The sequence below is a fragment of the Octopus sinensis genome, linkage group LG10 (assembly GCF_006345805.1).
Source record: "Octopus sinensis linkage group LG10, ASM634580v1, whole genome shotgun sequence".
Classification (NCBI taxonomy): domain Eukaryota; kingdom Metazoa; phylum Mollusca; class Cephalopoda; order Octopoda; family Octopodidae; genus Octopus; species Octopus sinensis.
In genome coordinates, this window is record NC_043006.1 from 7,121,598 (window position 1) to 7,136,164 (window position 14,567).

Genomic DNA, 14,567 nt, shown 5'->3' on the forward strand with positions numbered 1-14,567 from the left:
TGATAATCTGTTTGTTTTCGGTTCTCTGGAGATAGTGCTGTCTTGATGCATTATATCTTAAAGTTATTCTTCTATTTGTTTCAGTCATTTCACTGCGGCCATGCTGGAGCACCGCCGTTAGTCGAGCGAATCGACCCCAGGACTTATTCTACCGGCACTCTTTTACCAATTCAAAGTGAAGAATTAAATTACACCATCAAGAAAATTACATATAATAGAAATATTAAGAATAAAATAACAATAAAATACCGATGATTAAGTAAATTGCAAAATAATTATAAATAATATATAACAAATATCTACATTTTTTAATATTATTTTGCAATTTACTTAATCATCGGTATTTTATTGTTTCTTTTATTTTTAATATTTCTACCATATGTAATTTTCTGGATGCTGTAATTTAATTGTTCATTTGTATATATATATATATATATATATATATATATATATATATATATTTATAATTAATTAATTCTTGTTTTTTATATAATTTTCGTCTGTCTTGCCCGCATATTGTTCTGGTGTCCGCTGAATTTTTCTCTAGAGAACATTCTTTTCTTTGTAGTTTGATCGCAGGTGATCTACTTCTAGCATATGGCTAACCACATAGTGGATTTTTAGCCCTTTAAATATACACATGTATTAGAATTTTCTCTGATTCTTCAGATTTTTGTATGCTAGGCTACTGGTTTTAAATTGATATTAATTAAATTAATATTCAATTTATCTCCCTCATCATTTAAATGTTTATATATATATATATACGACGGGCTCCTTTCAATTCCGTCTACCAAATCCACTCACAAGGCTTTGGTCGGCCCGAGGCTACAGTAGAAGACACTTGCCCAAGGTGTAACGCAGCGGGACTAAAATATATTCTGTAGGTATTAAGTTTACAATATATATTTGTAGGCGTAAAACGTTTAATTTTAAATACATTTCATGCAGAGATTTATGTTTGTGAAAGGAGATAAATGCAGTACATGTTTTGTAATGCCATTGTCATAGGTAGCTATTCATAGAAAGGTTATAGTCGGATAATGTTCGTTTTTGATACAGCAATGAATGGGATGAAACTGTAGAATTTGAGGAAACTAGTTATGGTCCGCTTCAGTAAACAGTTATATAAAAAGTCTCAAACATTAGATTAAATTTCATGCCATGAGGAAAAACAGAATTCTAACGTTCACGTAGTTCACCTTGACAGAGAGAGATGAGTGTTTACTTGTATTAATGATTGGAAGTAGTGAGTGATACAAAGACTTCAAATCTGAATATGGGAGGGGGGAAAGTAAACGTGGAGCAGCGGGGGATGGAAAAGGTAAAGATATAACGGAGAATATTTACTATAGTGTTTGAACTGTTTAGAAAGTAGCTAGCTTGCTTGCTGCTATTTCAATGCTAGAAGACACTCCATTACTGATTACATTTCAGATACATCGGCAGGTAACAACATTAGCAAGCGCCAATAATAATAATAATATGCACGTATAGTCTTTCATATAGGTGTGGGGCAGAGGTTGTACAATATATGCAATATTTATTCTCACAATTGTACAAAGCGTAGGAGAAATTTATATTGTTCAATGCAAAATCATGGTAATACATAAAGCATATGTCACTCAATTTTACGAGATATTTAAATTCAAATTTATCATTGACAACATGGGATTATATACGAATGAATACATTTTCTGAAATCATATAGGAGAGCTGCAAATGTTGCTATTGAGAAATAAAACAAATGTGTCTACATAGTTTTACCCGAGAGACCAGAAGCTAATGAAGCATGAACCGCAGCAATTTAAAAATTATTTTACAACATATTAGAAGGTACATTTTAAAGTATAGATTCCTCTTATGTTTATATATATATATATATATATATATATATATATATATATATATATATATATATATATATATATATATACACGCTTCTGTGTGTGTGTAAGCGTTAGTGTGCATATGCCTTTGTGTGTGTAAGAGATTCTATCGATGTACTGAGGCATATATATTTATAGCTAGCATTGACAAACACGAGAGGACTGCCGTATAGATACACTTATATAGGTACAAAAATAGATGTATGCATATATAACGCACGTGTGTTTGGATACATACTTACACACGTATACACACATATGTATACTTAAATATGTCTAGATAGATAGATAGATACACACACACACACACGCAAACACACACATATATATATATATATACGTATATGTATCTGTAAATGTAGTATGTGACAATTATTCAGTAGCCATGATAAATCTCCGAGTTTCGGATGCCGGAGTGGAAATCCACGCCGCCATCTCTTCAGTTATCCGGCCATCGGATAAATTGCTATGAAAAATTTTTCATAGCATTCTGTCCGATGGCCGGATAACTGAAGAGATAGCGGCGTGGATTTCCACCCCGGCATCCGAAACTCCGTGTTTTATCATGGCTACTGAATAATTGTCACATATTACATTTACAGATTCATTCCTCTATTTAAATAATATCGAGGTTTCTTTCATTCTTTTGTCGTCTTACACTTTCTGTCAATATATACGTATATGTATATAAATGTATGTATGATGTATGAATGTATGTATATAATTTGGGGGTAAAAAGCTTGTAGAATGTTAGGGAATGCTCGTCCGCAGTTATTGGTTACATCATCTCTTCATATAGTGCAAATGTTACCGAATATAGATCAGAAACGTCATAGCATTTGTAGAGTTTATATGCATAAATAACTGGCAGAAAGCTGAATAACCGACGTTCTTTATTTAAAACACTACAATTGTTTTGACACATTTTTACACCTGCTGTATATTCGCGAAGTGATGTGTAATCTTTATAATAGATCCAAGGTATAAAATGCGCCTCCTGAGGTAATTGTTTAAATAACGCCTTCGTTAGATACTCTTTTTATTTCACTTCGTGTGAAAATGCATAAACCTATAGATACATTGGCAGAAAAAATACAAATACCATCACAATACAAAGTACATTCATAAAGAAACAACTAAAAGAAAGAAATGGTTCCGTTTGACTATAATTTACCCTTCTCTCTTACTGCTCAGATTAGAAGGAAGAAAATGCAAAACAGGCTGAATAATAAAATGAAGAATAAAATTAAGCATTTAGAGATATTTGAGTGATAAAGGGATGAAGACTGACAATTTCAGTACTTATTCTTTGTCAGAAATGTTTCTTTTCCTTCTTTGAAAGATTTGAATTACTTATTCTCTCCCGTGACAAAACAACTGACCCCATTCTTGAGTTCAGTGCGCTTCTATTTAAAGTTAAAATATTACCGTCTATTTTTTAAATACTTTTTGAAAGAATTAGAAAAAATAAGTAAGTCTGTAGTTGTCCACTCCATAAATATATTCGACTACAAACCCACCTACAAAATAGTGTATATTGTTTTGTAAACACACATACACACACACGTATACACACGCATATAAGTAAGTGTGTTTGTATATATATAAAACCTCAGTGTGTGTTTGTTTCCGGATGTTGGGAAAGTTGGGTTGTCTTAGAAAGAAAGCTCTTCTAACCAGCAGGATATTCGTCTAGATATGTTCGAGTTTACGAGGAATTAATTCTTAGTAAACGTTCAGAGCACAAACCCAAAATAATGTTCAGCAGGTTGCACAAAAGAAACAACTACAAGTCATTTTGGAAGCGTTTCACAGTAAACATGATGACAATATACAAACAGGAAACCCTGGCGACAGTACGAGGGAAATTTTGATTCCATGTCTCAATTCGAAAATGAATGCTTATAATTTCATTTGAACACTTCTATTTTGTAAACCTATAAACCTTTTTTGTTTCCATAAAAAGGAGCAAAAATTATTTATTGCCCTATATATATATATATATATAGAGAGAGAGAGAGAGAGAGAAAGAGAGAGAGAGTGGTTGTATACTGTCAACTTAACGTGACGGTCCAATAGAGGGAATTAAACCACCGCTGTTTAGCCCTAGGAAGCATCGAACGCTTCCTGTCGGCTTTGACACATTTTCTGTGTCCTTATATTTGTGAAGGGGAGGCAAGCACCACTACCAGCCAAGTGCTTGCCTCCGCTTCACAAATATAAGGACACCGAAAATGTGTCAAAGCCGACGGGAAGCGTTCGATGCTTCCAAGGGCTAAACAGCGGTGTGTAATTGCCTTTACGGGACTGTCACGTTAAGTTGACAGTATACAACCACTCTATCGCTCCACCACCGCTCATGTCTCTTTCAGACATTTAGAAATTTAATATTTCTGATATATATATATATATATATATATATATATATATAATATATATATATATATATATATATATATATGTATATTCCCCGGCATGGACACAGCCTTAGGGCTGGAACATATAAATGAATATATATATATATATATTATACAGGTATTATTATGCAAAGAGAAAAAATTCTGTTAAATATAAATAAAAATATACAGTCTTATAAATATTTAGACAGATACATAAATATATAGATAAATGGATAGATACGTGTATGTGTTTTTGTATGTCTCTTTTCGTTATGCCTCTGGTTATCTATCTTTGAGTGTGGGCTAGAATTGCTCGAGAGGTTATAAACAAATTACCGAATTAGGGCTATGCTGTATAGTAACAAATTAGCTGGAATTTATTATTTTTTTCCAAGTTTGTGAACTAGAATGTTGGTTTAAATTAATTTCTCTTACCTTTATTGATGGTTTTCGGCATTTTTGTTAAACGTTGTATTGAGATCTGAAAAGCAAATAAGAAATTGTTAAATATTTTGCTTTGTTTTACATGCATTTATTCATATATTCATATATTCATATATATATAGTGCGAGTTTACGAAAAAAACAAAAGACGAAGAGAGGTGGTGTACAAAACAAACAGATGTATTAGTATAACGCTCAGGAATAGAAAAAGTCTTTTCCGTTTCGAGCCTACGCTCTTCTACAGAAAGGGACACAGAAAAAACAAAGAGAGAAACAAGGAGAGAAAAAATGTGAGTAGTGGCTAACGATCTATCATGCCGATATTATATATATATATATATATATACATATACATACATATATATATATATATAATATATATTATATATATATATATATATATATATATATATAGATATATATATATATACATATACATATATATATATATATATATATATATATATATACATATAAATATGTATATATATATATATATACATATACATATATATATATATTATATATATATATATATATATATATATATATATATTATATAATATATATATATATATATATATATATATATATATATATTTAAAAAAAGGAGATGTCGAACACGAGTGGTGATATATAAAAAAGGAAATGAAGAAAATGCTGACAAATAATTGAAGTAATTTAAGTAATTTAATTAGGTGAAAGTTCTTTTTACCGGTTGCGCATTTGTTATGCTTATCATTTTGATAAGCATAACAAATGCGCAACCGGTAAAAAGAACTTTCACCTAATTAAATTACTTAAATTACTTCAATTATTTGTCAGCATTTTCTTCATTTCCTTTTTTATATATATATATATATATATATATATATATATATATATATATATATATAATGTATGTATGTATATCGACAGTATATATGCATTTTCTGTGAGTATGTTTGGAAACATATGTATATATGTATGTATCTGTTTACGTTGGAAACATGTCTGCAGAAGCAGAAAGTGAGTGATTGATATATTATTGGCTTTACAAGACCCACAGATTTCCCAGCAGACCCTCTTATATGGTTATATCTACTGAAATGTCGTATATCATGTTTATCCTTAAAGTATGGAGGCCTATATTCTTGCTGATCTTTTGTTGCACGATTCTAGCATGTGTGTGTGTGTATGAGAGAGAGAGAGAGAGAGAGAGAGAGAGAGAGAGAGAGAGAGAGAGAGAGAGAGAGAGAGATACGCACATATATATATATATATATATATATATATATATGTGAGTATATATGAATGTATGTATATGCCAAATTGTAGGCCACACTTATGCATAGAAATGGCTGCAATTTGCATGGGTGAAAATCTTTCAATGCTAAAGTATAGAGAGTATGCATCCGTCTTTCTAAAATATGGTCTTTTAATATCTAGGAAGAAGAAATATTAACATACACGCGGTAGCAAAGGGAAAGGAAACCTCCCACACTTAGTTGATCAGCAAACGTTTCAATAGCCAACGCATAATGTGCTCGGTCCATGAGATGAAGGTAACTCAAATTAAAACGATGAAACATTACCTAAAGGAATAGATCATTACCATTTGCTTAACGTTGTTACAACTTCTTGTAACAGAATATAATGTCACTACTCGGGCACTCACCCTAGAACATGCATCATATATCAAAGGTTATGGAATTGTTTGGTTGCAGTGATTCTGAATAATTCTGTATTCACCAAAATAAGCAATTTATGCGAAATATATATCATCTACATGATTATAATTGTTATAACTGTTTAGATTTGAATCAAGTGGAATAAGACCGGATACGAACATTATTATAGACAGATAAATAGACAGAAGATAGATAGATAGATGCATACATACATACATGCACACATACATACATTTTCTCTTTTTCTCTTTTCTCTTTTATTTGTTTCAGTCATTTGACTGCGGCCATGCTGAAGCATCCTTTTAGTCGAGCAAATCGACCCCAGCACTTATTCTTTGAAAGCCTAGTACTTATTCTATCGGTCTATTTTGCCGAATCGCTAATTTACGTGAACGTAAACACACCGCAATCGGTTGTCAAGCGATGTTGGGGGGAGACAAACACAGACACACTAACATGTACACCCACATACATATATAGATATGCATTTATACGACGGGCTTCTTTCAGTTTCCGTCTACCATATCCACTCACAAGGCTTTGGTCGGCCCGAGGCTATAGTAGAAGACACTTGACCAACGTGCCACGCACTGAGAGTATATATATATATATATATATCTCACACACACACACACACACACACACACACATACATACATATATAAATACGTCCATACATACATACATGCATATATACATAATATTACATTCATACATAATACATACATGCATACTTACAAACATGCATACATACATCTAAGTTATATATTCATAATTTTATATATAGTTTTCCGTGTTTGATACTTTTCTGTGAAAATATTATTTTTCATATGCACAAAACGTGATGTTTTACGAACTATCACTAATACACTAAAAGTGAAATGATTGATTTTTTATCATTTCCTATAGATAGGAATGGAGTATGATAGAAGACTGTGACACTTGCATATAGAAACGTGACAAAACAGTGAGATTGTATCTATTTTTCTGTACATATGTGACTACCTTTTGTAAGAATGTTGATAAATTCTAAATATCTGTGCAAATCAATTTCTTAATAGATTCTGTATAGTTTTCAAGAAAAATAGATTATAATTTCTTAACAAACATTGCAATATCCCTGAATTTTGAGATAATAACACTTGATACACCAACGTCTCCTTGTAGTGGCTGATTTATGTCCAGTTAGGAATGAAAAATAAATCATGATAAATTATACCAGATTAATATCAGACATGTTTTATGTCGGATAGTAACACAATGGTTGTCTGTTTTGGTATGAGATCTATTATTGGTAACAATGTACAAATATTTATAGCAGAAAATAGGCAAAACGTGTCAAAACGCTATAAGAAATTATCAATGGAAATTATTAGTAAAGATATACTGAGTTTTGTATTTCCAGGCATAAAGCAAATTTGTTCAGTGAAATGTTTAATGAATGTCCTCTGATTTGATTTGAGAATTTCTAATAGGATTTCCTTACTATTTAGCCCCCCACCCTTTCATACTGGAGAAGTAAACAAGAACACATTTAGCTTTACTATATATTGCAATTATTGATTTTACGTCATGGTTTAAATAAGTTAGCCTAATGCGTAGCAACTCAGATATTCCTTTCACTTCAAATATTATTACATTCGTCACAGAATTAATGTGTGTTCCACTCAGTTAAGATCTCCAGTTATGAACCCTACTCCGTACTAAACTCTATCGAGAGAACATGATATATCATCTACATCCAACTGTATTTCAGTCGTATTTTGCAGATAAGTGATTTCGTTACTTCGGGATGTTTTTTTTTTCTCTCTGGTTTGTTACTTGTTTTACTCTTTGTGACGGTTTGAATTAAGTCACCATTGTTGAAATTTACGGAGTTATAATCTAAATATAACTCTTGGCATACATTGCATCATGCGATTAGACACTATACATCCTCAACTGCAGAGCTTATATTTTACGGGCATCTAATATTAACAAAACATAAGAATATGAGTTACATTTTCACAAATAATATATATATACATATGTATGTATGAATGAATGAATGTATGTATTTATGTAGGTGTATATATATTTATGTGTGTGTGTGTATTTATAAATATAATATATATATATATGTGTGTTTGTGTGTGTGTGTGTGTATTTATAAATATAAATAAATATATATATATATATATGTATATATGTATTTATAAATATAAATATATATATATATATATATATATATATATATATATTATATATATATATATATATGTGTGTGTGTGTGTGTGTGTGTGCGTGTGTATTTCTTAATTCATTTATCTGATATGCCTAGAACCCCCCGACGCGTAGTATGTTAATGAGAACAGTATAATGATGTTGAGAAAAGCAGAAAATATCCCGTAATGATAAGCGGAAGATTGCATACGATTTGTTGGACTATTAGACAGCAGGTATATAATTTACTGCCGTCTACAAGCAACTCAATATATTCCAGTCCCCAGCCATGTGGCTTTAGATAAAGCATGCAAGAGGTGGAAGAGATAACGGTTGTTACGTGTTGAATATTGTAATAATGCTATTTATTGAAAGGAGTTTATAATGCTACACAGAAATGCAGTAGTCATTCAGGACGGAAGTTGATATTGTGGATGATGAAAACGTTAGCTGTAACGTGCTTTTAATTAGAAATTGATATTATGAACTAGCGAAATAGTGAAATTAGATTGTGGGGGGAAATGAGAAATTTACGTGTTGCTGAGAGAAATACCAATGCCAAATCGAAATAACAAATATAAAATACCGAAAATGCACCATGGTGATATTATCGTCCCAGGCACACGAATGCTCTCTACCAAAGACAACCCGTAGTTTTACAGAATAATGAAAATAATGCAGAGTTCGTTCATTCCCAGTTTGAATGTTACGTGTGTATGACAATAGTTCAAATATTCATCTAAAGTAAATTTCATTTTGTAATGTGCACCAAAATATTGTATAACCCGGGGTTTTGAAAACCTGTTCGTTGGTTATTTGTATTAAGGTCTTTGACAATTTTAGACATGGCCATTTGCAATTTACGTATTGCGCTTAGAATTCGCTTTTGCTAATTGTGTTTATGCATTAGGAAACTGTCACCAGCAACAGGATTTCTGTTGCATTATAACATTATTATGTGTATGTACAGAGCAGCGGTAATGAATTATAGAATTCATGAGGATATCTACGTCCTTGGAAAAACAATTCTGTTTTTTTTTTTAATTTCATCCTCTACATAGTTAAATATATTCTATTATTCATTACTAATTTTTTCAATTACTCTTACTTTGTCCATAATGACTACCATTGCATTGCTTAGTATTTTTTAATATGTAGTATTAGATATAATACCTATTTCTTTACTAACCACAAGGGGCTAAACACAGAGGGGACAAACAAGGACAGACAAACGGATTAAGTCGATTGGATCGACCCCAGTGCGTAACTGGTACTTAATTTATCGACGCCGAAGTGATGAAAGACAAAGTCGACCTCGGCGGAATTTGAACCCAGAACGTAACGGCAGACGAAATACGGCTACGCATTTCGTCCGGAGTGCTAACGTTTCTGCCAGCTCGCCGCCTTTTTTTTTAGATATAATACATTAAGGCGGTGATCAAGTAGAACCGTCAGAACATCGAGCAAAATGCATCGCGACGCTTCGTCTCTCTTTACGTTCTTAATTCAAATTCCGAGGGGATCGACTTTGCCTTTCGGTATTTCTGGGTCGATTAAATAGGTACCAATTGAACACTGTGGGGGGGGGGGGTCAATAATTTTCACTAGTCCTCACCTCCGAAATTAAACTTCGGCAATGCTGGGGCACCGCTTTGAATGGTTTAGTGGAATGAATCGACACCAATACTTATGTTTCTTTGTTTACCTGGTATTTATGTGATTAGTCTCTTTTCGCTGAACCACTAAGTGATGGGGATGTAAACGATCCAGCATTTGTTGTCAAATGGGTGGGAGGGAACGAACAGATGAAATTAAAGACATACACACAGTGGGTCTCAACCTGGATCCATGTCACTGGGAAGAAAGCTTCTTACCACCCAGTCACGCCTTTTCGATTATGCATATATATATAATATATATATGCATATACACACACACACACACACACACACACCACACACACACACACACACATATATATATATATATATATATATGTATATATATATATATATGCATATATACACACACACATATATATATATATATATACATATATATATGTGTATATATATATATATATATAATTTATATATATATATATACATATACATATACATACATACATACATATATATATATAAACACATATATATCAATCATCTACACATGTTTGTCATGGACTAAAATAATCATTTCATAAATACTCTTATTTAATATTTAATACACATACAACGCGCACATACAAAGGAACGAAGTACTCAATACACACAAATAAGTATATTTTTATACATACAAATAGTTCTAAGTGATTGCTTTGCAAATCTATACAACACGTGAAGTAAAGATTATTTATATCAACTGGTTGTAAAAACGTTCAAATTTACGATGACACATTATCTAATTGAAATTCATGGAGAAAAAATGAGAAAAATCCTTTTTTCCAGGCCTTATAAGAACTAAATTGACTCTGGAAAGAAATAAGAAAATTACAAGACAAATGTTAAGAACTGCGAAAAACAAAAGACTAACGCGACTTAATCAAGATGAGTTACAAATTAGATTAAACTGTGACGAAAAGAGAAATATATTTAGCAAGCCTATAAAAACATTTTCTTGAAAGACAAAATTGAAACGTAAGAAAAGCTGATGAAAGTTTGTTGTTTGGGAGATTGATTGCATTTTCTATTTAAAGCGACTCCTCATTTTCTCATGAAATACAATGTACGTTTGGAATTGAACAGACAACCTGAAATAAAACTTACATTGGATAAGCTAAATAAAATGTGAAGTGAATAAGTAGGTCTATATGGGAGAGGATATCAAGAAAGCTAAGAAGGAAGCTTAAAATAGCTTAGCATATTCGCAGATGGTATAGCTTTATTGAAATAATGTGAAAATATTGCTAAACTACGAAACAGAATGCAAACATAATAGATATTCTAATAGATATTCATAAGATATTCTAATTGGAATTGCACAAGAGGCAAGTGGATATAGAAGGGTTAGAAAAAATAATGATAACACCTTAAAATTTCAAACATATTAATTTTAATATATATTTCTTTACTACCCACAAGGGGCTAAACACAGAGGGGACGAACAAGGACAGACAAACGGATTAAGTTGATTATATCGACCCCAGTGCATAACTGGTACTTAATTTATCGACCCCGAAAGGATGAAAGGCAAAGTCGACCTCGGCGGAATTTGAGCCCATAACGTAGCAGCAGACGAAATACGGCTACGCATTTCGCCCGGCGTGCTAACGTTTCTGCCAGCTCGCCGCCATTATCTTAATATAGAGTAAGAACGCATTTGGTAGTAATTACAGCTTGAATTCCTCGTACAAAGTTTGAATTGTTTCCAAAGGAAATTTTGTCCATTCTTCAGCAAATAGAGTCTCCAGTGATGACGGTGGAGGATATCGAGTCCTTACTTGTTTTTCTAAAACGGACTATAAATGTTCAATAATATTGAGATCTGTGGACTGTGGTGGCCAGATGTTCAACTTCACTAGAATGTTCCTCATGCCATTTAGCTGTATGAATTGGTACATTATCATCCTGAAAGACTGCATTTCCCTCCCTCCGGAAACAGTTCCACAACTATAGCATGAATTTGATCAGAAAAATGCTTAAAAAGTCTTGACTATTAATTCTGCCATGAAGGGTAACCATTGGGCCGGCGGTTTTCCAAGATGTAGTCCACCCCCAGATCATCACAGATCCTCTTCCATGTTAAACAGTTGGAAGAAGGCAGTCTAGATCAAATGCTTCTTTTGGCTGACTTCACCCGTATACTCGGCCGGTGGTGGGAAATAAGGTAAAGGAAATAAGGTAAAGGATGACACGTCCAAGACTAAATCTGTAGGTTTTTTTACTCCACTCTAAACGCTTTGCAATGTTTATTTTTGAAAGTAGTAGTTTTATATCTGCAGCTCTCTCGTGAAGTCTGGCTTTGTGCAGCTCCTGGCGAACAGTTTTTGTGGAAACTGGGTTCTCGCGGTGGTCATTAAACTCTGCAGTAATTTTGGGAGCTGTACTTTTGCGATACGTTCTAACAATTCACGTAAGAGTCTGACGGTCGCTATCTGAAAGTTTTGGTTTTCTTCCGGAGTTTTGTTTCGACGGGGAGTTTTTTCCCACTTTTTCAAAGGATGGCGTTAATTTCGAGACAGTACTTCTTAATACAACGAACATTTCGGCTGTTTTCGTTACGCTAGCGCATGTCATACGAGCACCAACAATTTGACCTCTTTGAAAGTTCGATAGATCTGTCATTTTAATGAATTTTAATTCCTTTTTTTCTGATGATATGTGAAAAGAAACAGCAATTTTAGCACAACATACTAAGCAACACTAATAATAAATAAAAAAAAACATAAAACATAAACAAGCTTTTGACAGTTTTAAAGATATTTCAAAATTATGATTTTGTGACGCTAGATATTTCCATTATTTTGTCCAACCCTTGTGTAAGTTGAGACTTTAATGGGTCAAATTAAAAGGACGCATGAAAGACAAGGAACAATAAGTGCTAATCGTGATGCACTTGAAAAACTTTGCACGTCGGCTACCTGAAAGTTATGGAGAGTTAGTGAACGTGTGTGCCCTTCCCAGAATTGGAAGGCACTGAATGACGTGACTGATTGATTGATTGATATCAATATAGAATTTAAGGCGGCGAGCTGGCAGAAACGTTAGCACGCCGGGCGAAATGCGTAGCCGTATTTCGTCTGCCGGTACGTTCAGAGTTCAAATCACGCCGAGGTCGACTTTGCCTTTCATCCTTTCGGGGTCGATAAATTAAGTACCAGTTACGCACTGGGGTCGATGTAATCGACTTAATCCGTTTGTCTGTCCTTGTTTGTCCCCTCTATGTTTAGCCCCTTGTGGGCAATAAAGAAACAGATATCAATATAGAACTATAAATTTCTAAAATTGAAATTGTTTCGAATAAAAATGAAGGTAAGGGTTGGAGAATTTACATGATTATTCTGAGGTACCCGCATATAGTCTTACTTGTGATCGAAAAGGAATAATTACAAAACGCATTAATTATTCAGTATTTATTAAGAGACGTGTATGCAACCATGCCAAGTGTTCTGTGTAATATTTTTATTCTTATAAATGCGTTTACAACATCTCTGAACATTTAAATATTATGAATCTATCAAGATATTTTATTTATCTATTCATGTATGCAAAAGCCGGACGCATGAATAAAACAGGCTCATTTAGAATATAATGAAAATTCTTAAAACGAATTTATTCTGTAATAATCAAAACATCCAGGTATATGGAGGCTATTATGGTACAATTTGTTCAGTTGCCCTTTGAATCTTCGCTTTTAAAATACACGTCCTATACTATATAACAGTAAATAAATCTTCTGATTAAATAAATACCAAAGGAACTTGTGTACATCACCGCAGATTCTCTCATTATATCGGTCTGAAAACAAACAGTCTTGAAGACAGAGAGGTAGTGAACGCCAGAATTATTTGCACCGAGGAAAACTCGTGAGATAAAAACGAACAAGAACAAAGAATATTTGTTAATTGATGTGGTAACATCAACTGAGTTTACAATAATGAGCATTAACTTAGTAAAAAACTACATATTTCTAAAACAGAGATTAAAATGTAAAGAAAGAAGACACATGAGAAAGTTAATAAGAGATTGATATTAAAGTGGACCTACATCAACGGTACCATGATATTTAACCCTAACATGCTCGAGCACAAATTATACCACCTGTACAATATATGAAATATAAAGAGATAAAAGCAAATTAATAGGTAACAGAACGGAAGACGGTAGTGATATTATTACTATTATACATACAAAAAAAGAAAATAAAAGAGAAAGAAGTGGAACTGACGACGATAAGTAAAAGTAGCAACAATTGTGTAAAAACTATCAAGGCTGGCGACCAAAAGCGATGGCTAGGGAAATCACG

General features: G+C 32.7%; 1 protein-coding gene across 2 annotated transcripts in view; it reads right to left on the bottom strand.

Moving 5' to 3' along the window:
• The window catches only part of LOC115216729 (5-hydroxytryptamine receptor 1B-like), a 347,847-nt gene extending 343,072 nt beyond the window's left edge, over positions 1 to 4,775 (bottom strand). Inside the window, exon 1 of one of the 2 annotated variants that reach the window (XM_036506275.1) lies at positions 4,724 to 4,775. The gene's annotated coding sequence lies outside the window, so the exon portion shown is untranslated. The remainder of the gene's footprint in view (positions 1 to 4,723) is intronic. The other variant, XM_036506276.1, reaches the window with a different exon arrangement.
• Positions 4,776 to 14,567: the final 9,792 nt, after the last annotated feature.